This window comes from Filicampus tigris, chromosome 4 (assembly GCF_054856515.1).
Source record: "Filicampus tigris isolate MCC_2025a chromosome 4, RoL_Ftig_1.0, whole genome shotgun sequence".
In the NCBI taxonomy this organism is placed as follows: Eukaryota; Metazoa; Chordata; class Actinopteri; order Syngnathiformes; family Syngnathidae; genus Filicampus; species Filicampus tigris.
Genome location: NC_141220.1, coordinates 4,564,370 through 4,572,259, shown reverse-complemented (window position 1 = coordinate 4,572,259; position 7,890 = coordinate 4,564,370).

Here is a 7,890-nt window from a genome sequence, read left to right as displayed (position 1 = left end):
AAAACGATCTTGGTTACATTTTTAATATGAGGAATAAAACTCAGCTCGGAGTAAAAAATAACGCCCAGGTTCTTTTACACATTGTGAGGATTTAAAATCTAGTAATTTTGGTAAAAGTCTTTCTCTCTGGCCTTCAGGGCCGATAACTAAAACCTCGGTTTTGTCCTGATTGAGCTGTAGGAAATCCTCTGCCATCCATGACTTAGTATCTAAAATACAATTTAAAAGGGTATCAATAGGTCCTGTGTCATCAGGAGACGCGCTAATGAACAGCTGTGTGTCATCAGCGTAACTGTGAAAGCTGATGCCGTGTCTTCTGATGACATCCCCAAGGGGTAACATATAGAGATTAAAAAGTATTGGACCTAAAATTGAACCTTGGGGAACCCCACATTTAATTTAATTGGTTTTGGAGGAACAAGTATCCATGCTTACGAAGAAACTTCTGTCTGTGAGATAGGAGTAAAACCTTTTAAAAGTAGTACCGGAGATGCCCACCAGGTTTTTAAGTCTGTTTAATAAAATTTGGTGATCTACTATATCGAAAGCGGCTCTTAAGTCCAGTAGCACCAAGACTGTGAGTTTTTTCACGTCTGCGGTATACCTTATATCATTTAAAATCCTTAAAAGGGCTGTCTCTGTACTATGGTTTATCCTAAAACCAGATTGATATTTCTCTAATATTTTGTTTGTATTTATCAATTCAAGTCTGAAAAAATTCAATACCTACACCAAGCTATATATATATATATATATATATATATATATATATATATATATATATATATATATATATATATATATATATATACATATATATATATATATATATATATATATATATATATATATATATATATATATATATATATGTATGTACTTATTTATTTATGTATTTATTTATTTATTAGTGCTGTCAAATGATTAAAATGTTATAACTTATTGCTCAGTTTTCCATAATTGAGCGCGATTAATTGCATTTTTCAACTACAATTTTCTACAAATTTTGTAACAGATATTCATTTAAATAAAATCTTGGAATTAATGTGGTGGGGGGGAGTTTATTTACAGTCAAAGACTGTTCTAATAGCTTTCTTTGATCCTTGAATAAGATTTTTCCTGGGTTAGGGTTTTTTATATACAGTATATATGTATATGTGTGTGTCCAAACTCTGTTCTGAGTTTGGACACACACTGCTGTCCTGTTTTCCTTCTTTTCCTGCTGCAACACACCTGACTCAAATGATGAGGATTGTTATCATGCTTCTTCAGGCCTTGCTTGTTGTTCGATTACGGGAGAACCTTTCCTGTTGACTGGCTCGTCCATTCGTCTCACCTTTAGTACTGTCGTCAGACTATTGAATATCTCGTAAGAAGCGTGCCCAGGGTCAACAGACAGGCAAGCGGAGGCCTTCGTCACTCACTGAACTACATTCTGAGTTGTCTTAGTGTCCTTTACTTCAGTTGTGAATGCATTTATGAGTTACAATAACCTCGATGGATTATGTGTTGAGGGACATGGAAACTAAGCTTCTTATCATTATGAAGCCGTGAGACTAATGAGAGTCGTGTGGTTGGCAGAAAAATCAAAACCACGTCTGGCTGAGCAAAGAGAACCTGCTTAAAATAATACTGCACACCAAAGCGTTTCTCTGAGTGTATATGTGTGACTGTGAGCGCTTGTATATGGACGTGTCAATAGAAGTGAGGTGTTGATTAGGACCCTTTCTAGCTGTACAATGTGCTGGAGTGTTCCAGTGTTTGCCTTGTAGTTGGAGCTGCCTGCACTCAGTGCTGTGTATAAATAAACAGCAGTCACGCTGACTGCACTCTGATTGGCCATCCTGTAACAAGCTCTGAAAGGCCAGTTTGCAATGTCGCAGCGTGAACACCCTCCTCCATCTAATTAATACCAGACCTTGACACAAGGGACAACCATGTGAAATGTATTCATTTTTGGGCATATTCACTCACTCTGAATTAAATCATCATACTGTATATTTAAAAAAAAAAAAAAAAAAAAAAAGTGTTAGGGTTAGGATTCTGTTTTGGCATACTCGTGTGTGAATGTCACAGAGAAGGGGATGTTCTAGGACCGTTACCGTAAGTTGTCATAGAAAGGGAACTGTTGGTCATTAATTCCATCAACATTTTACAGCCGATTTTTGACTCTCACGATATTAAACAAAGTGCGTCCCTTTACAACTCAATACGGGATGCGTGCTTACATTTCTAAATACGGGACGATTCCGTTTTTCAAGGGACGGTTGGCAACCCTAAACGTAATCCAATTGTTTTTGGCTGGAATACCAATTTACATGGGCTAGAAGTGTGTTGACTCCATGCAACACAACTCCTCAGAAACAGCGCTTATACAGAATATTCCTAACTACCGGTAATAAGAAGTAACTACGGACATATTCTTAGTTACTTCTTTTTAGTTAGGAATATATGAGTCCAGTACCTCATAGGAAAGCAATATCTATTCTAACAGCCTAATATTCCCTTTTCTTCTCTTCCTGTTGAGGAATAAAAAATGTATGTGGGTTTTTTGTTTAACTCATTTTTAAACACACTGCTAACACACTAACTGTACATTATAAATTGAGGACATACATTTACAGTGTTTGACTGTAAGCGTTTGACTCTGCTCGGTGTGTCACTCAGTATCTTGTGTTATAGAAAATGAAATTACTGACTTGTTTGGCAACTGAAACAGAACTTTAAAGGTGCATGTAAACGCCAGTTAGACCAGCGGTCTCAAACTTGCAGCCCGGGGGCCATTTGCAGGACGATATTTTGCGGCCCCCTAGTTGACATAAACGGTTAATGTTAGTGTGGCTCCCACGTTTGCTGCCATATATTTGCCCTGTATATTTTATGTTTCTTTTTGAATCACTTATGGGCTAGCATAGCTCAGGCTCATAATAGCTTTCGGCATAACAATACTGAAGTGACACCAAGTGAAAGGAAAAAATATCCTGGTACCGAGGCCCAATCATGTCTTCTTCAAAACCTGAAACAGCCAATATATAATACAGTAGACCGAATGTTTTTTTGTCGAGCATAGGGGGCACCCCAACATGTCTTGAATGCACAGTGAAAGTTGGGATGCTCAAGAAATCAGTCATTACTCAACAAGACATACTTTGAAGTATGCCAAGTAACAGGCGATATTGCCTGAAAATCAAATTTCAAATGTTTTCACACACACACAAATCCCAGGATTTTATTTTGTTTTCCACCACGTTTTACCGTTTATCAGGGCTGTTTTTTTGGGGGGTGCTTTAGAATTCTTTGAGTGTAAATGGAATCGAGAGTGTCGACTGCTGTACCTAAACCCCTTTTTCGTGGAATACTTAATGCGGGCCGGACACACCCATCTCCAGTGGCCCCCACATATTTGAAGTTTGAGAACCCCTGTTTTAGACTGACTGAAACTGTACCATATCAAAATTCCCATGGACGATCTGTGCACTTGTTTCCTTCAACGCCTGACTGTTGATGTCCACAAATAGTGGGAGACAGACTTTTGTTTCCCAACCGTGAGCCACAAGTGTGAGTGTCTGATCTGTCGCACGAGTACGACAGTTTGTAAAAGATGCAATGTGGATCTGCATTTGACCAAAGTCCCCTGCAACTTTTCCCGGGACTTTCCCGCAGGAAGCAGCCTCTATTAAGAGAGGGTAGAGATTAAAAGTACTCTCCAAAAACAACAGTTTCTGTTTATGAAACTGCCGTAGAAGGCCTGTGCATCAAAAGAACCATCATTTAATGCAACGTACATCCTGACCAAGCACAAAAAGCCCTTCACTGATGGCAGCGTCGTCATAGAGGCTATGACCGCAGTGGCAGAATCGTTATTCTGGGACCGTAAAATTAAGACAAAGATTCTATCTGCTATTTTCGATGTCCAGCTTGGTGCAAAGTGCAAAAACTGTGGCACGGAGAGTGTGTGCGCCACAGATGAGGTGAGACAATTGGCGTTAACAGTTGCTCCTGGTTTTCACACCTCAATGGGACAATTGCCGACTGTAGTCCCGTCATACAAGCACAGTGTTTTTTTCCATCCAGGAAAGTGTTTGATTGGTTTGTTTTGGTTGTTTCAAATCTTACTTACAAAATAGTGGCTACTTTGTCTCAGTTGGTAGTTATGAGTCTGAGCAAACAAAGATGATGTGGCGTTCCACAAGGGTCCAATCGTGGACCACTTTGATAGCCCCTTGCTCAGATTATTGAATACCTCAAAATCACTTATCATACTTATGACAACTTTACATTTCAGCGTCATCACATGACTACAATCCCTTACTTTCATTCATTAAATCAATGAGTGATTGTGAAAACAGAAGTGTTTGTTTTTAGCCTAAAAAATGAAATGTCAAAAATCAGCGCTCACCTTGACTCAATGTCATTGAAAACCGCAAAGCAATCTATAAATCTTGCTATAATTATGACCCAGACCTAACTTATAGATATTTGTCTTAAGAAGACACAGAAAAACAGGGTCAGATTTTTATAAGAGGATAGATTATTTTATGGGGTCTTTATAAATCTTAACAAGCAAAAAAATTAATCAGGCAGCTGTAGTTGAACTAGAATGCTACCACCAGAGTCTTTGCAAACACCACTTAAAGCGGAAGTCAACCCAAACATATTTTTTTCAAGAATATGTTCCCAGCAGGCCCGCTAGTTGAAACACGGCATTCTGATTAATTTTGCGTTTGTGGAATATAAGTTAAGCAGCGAAATGCACTCGTTTTTAGCCATCTCCGGGGGCGGCCATTTTCTCTTCTGTCGACTGAAAATGACATCACCACTGCTCACAACGACCAATCACGGCTGACCTGTTTTCTGAACTTGAGCCGTGATTGGTCTTTGTGAGCAGTTGTGATGTCATTTTCAGTTGACAGAAGACAAAATGGCCAGAGATGGCTCAAAACGAGTGCATTTTGCTTAACTTATGTTCCACAAACGCAATATTTATCAGAATGCCCTGTTTCAACTAGTGGGCTTGCATACAACATATTCTTGAAAAAAAATGGTTTGCGTTGACTTCTCCTTTACCCCCCGTGAGCCGTCACCTTATCGTGGTGGAGGGGTTTGCGCGCCCCAATGATCCTAGGAGCTACGTTGTCTGGGGCTTTATGCCCCTGGTAGGGTCACCCATGGCAAACAGGTCCTAGGTGAGGGACCAGACTAAGCACGGCTCAAAATGACCCCTTATGATGAGAAAAATTAATGGACCACGTTTTCCCTCGCCCGGACGCGGGTCACCGGGGCCCCCTTCTGGAGCCAGGCCTGGAGGTGGGGCTCGACGGCGAGCGCCTGGTGGCCGGGCCTGCACCCATGGGGCCCGGCCGGGCTCAGCCCGAAAAGGATACGTGGGTCCCCCTTCCCATGGGCTCACCACTGGTGGGAGGGGCCAAAGGGGTCGGGTGCCGTGTGAGCTGGGCGGCGGCGGAAGACGGGGACCTTGGCGGTCCGATCCCCGGCAGCAAAAACTAGCTCTTGGGACATGGAATGTCACCTCTCTGGCAGGGAAGGAGCCTGAGCTGGTGTGTGAGGCTGAGAGGTTCCGATTAGATATAGTCGGGCTCACCTCCACGCACAGCTTGGGTTCTGGTCCCAGTCCTCTCGAGAGGGGTTGGACGCTCTTCCACTCTGGAGTTGCCCAGGGTGAGAGGCGCCGAGCAGGTGTGGGCATACTTATTGCCCCCCGGCTTGGCGCCTGTACATTGGGGTTTACCCCGGTGGACGAGAGGGTAGCCTCCCTCCGCCTGAGGGTGGGGGGACGGGTCCTGACTGTTGTTTGTGCTTATGCACCAAACGGCAGCGCAGAGTACCCACCCTTTTTGGAGTCCTTGGAGGGTGTGCTGGAGGGCGCTCCACCTGGGGACTCCATCGTTCTGCTGGGGGACTTCAATGCTCACGTGGGCAATGACAGTGAGACCTGGAGAGGTGTGATTGGGAGGAACGGCCCCCCCGATCTGAACCCGTGTGTTCGGTTACTGGACTTCTGTGCTCATCACGGATTGTCCATAACGAACACCATGTTCAAGCATAAGGGTGTCCATATGTGCACTTGGCACCAGGATACCCTAGGCCGCAGTTCGATGATCGACTTTGTAGTCGTATCATCGGACTTGCGGCCGCATGTTTTGGACACTCGGGTGAAGAGAGGGGCGGAGCTGTCAACTGATCACCATCTGGTGGTGAGTTGGCTCCGATGGTGGGGGAAGATGCCGGTCCGACCTGGCAGACCCAAACGTATTGTGAGGGTTTGCTGGGAACGTCTGGCAGAATCCCCTGTCAGAAGGAGTTTCAACTCCCACCTCCGGCAGAACTTTTCCCACGTCCCGGGGGAGGCGGGGGACATCGAGTCCGAGTGGACCATGTTTCGTGCCTCCATTGTTGAGGCGGCCGATCGGAGCTGCGGCCGCAAGGTGGTCGGTGCCTGTCGTGGCGGCAATCCCCGAACCCGCTGGTGGACACCAGCGGTAAGGGATGCTGTCCAGCTGAAGAAGGAGTCCTATCGGGCCTTTTTGGCCTGCGGGACCCCGGAGGCAGCTGACGGGTACCGGCAGGCCAAGCGGAATGCGGCTCTGGCGGTTGCTGAGGCAAAAACCCGGGTGTGGGAGGAGTTCGGGGAGGCCATGGAAAATGACTTCCGGACGGCTTCGAGGAAATTCTGGTCCACCACCCGGCGTCTCAGGAGGGGGAAGCAGTGCACCATTAACACTGTTTATAGTGGAGATGGGGTGCTGCTGACCTCAACTCGGGACGTTGTGGGTCGGTGGGGAGAGTACTTCGAAGACCTCCTCAATTCCACCGACACGTCTTCCACTGAGGAAGCAGAGCCTGGAGACTCTGAGGTGGGCTCTCCTATCTCTGGGGTTGAAGTCACCGGGGTAGTCAAAAAGCTCCTCGGTGGCAGAGCCCCGGGGGTGGATGAGATCCGCCCGGAGTTCATAAAGGCTCTGGATGTTGAGGGGCTGTCATGGTTGACACGTCTCTTCAACATCGCGTGGACATCGGGGACAGTGCCTCTGGATTGGCAGACCGGGGTGGTGGTCCCCCTTTTTAAGAAGGGGGACCGGAGGGTGTGCTCCAATTACAGAGGGATCACACTCCTCAGCCTCCCCGGCAAGGTCTATTCAGGGGTGCTGGAGAGGAGGGTCCGTCGGAAGGTCGAATCCCGGATTCAGGAGGAGCAATGTGGTTTTCGTCCTGGCCGTGGAACAGTGGACCAGCTCTACACCCTCAGCAGGGTCCTCGAGGGTGCATGGGAGTTTGCCCAACCGGTCTACATGTGTTTTGTGGACTTGGAGAAGGCGTTCGACCGTGTCCCTCGGGGAGTTCTGTGGGGGGTGCTTCGGGAGTACGGGGTACCGAGCCCCCTGATAAGGGCTGTCCGGTCCCTGTACCACCGATGCCAGAGTTTGGTCCGAATTGCCGGCAGTAAGTCGGATTCGTTTCCTGTGGGCGTTGGACTCCGCCAAGGCTGCCCTTTGTCACCGATTCTGTTCATAACCTTTATGGACAGAATTTCTAGGCGCAGCCGAGGTGTCGAGGGGGTCCGGTTTGGTGGCCTCAGTATTGCATCTCTGCTTTTTGCAGATGATGTAGTACTGTTGGCTTCTTCAAGCCGCGATCTCCAACTCTCGCTGGAGCGGTTCGCAGCCGAGTGTGAAACGGTCGGAATGAAGATCAGCACCTCCAAATCTGAGACCATGGTCCTCAGTCGGAAAAGGGTGGCGTGCCCTCTCCAGGTCGGGGATGAGATTCTGCCCCAAGTGGAGGAGTTCAAGTATCTTGGGGTCTTGTTCACGAGTGAGGGTAAGATGGAACGGGAGATCGACAGGCGGATCGGTGCAGCGTCTGCTGTGA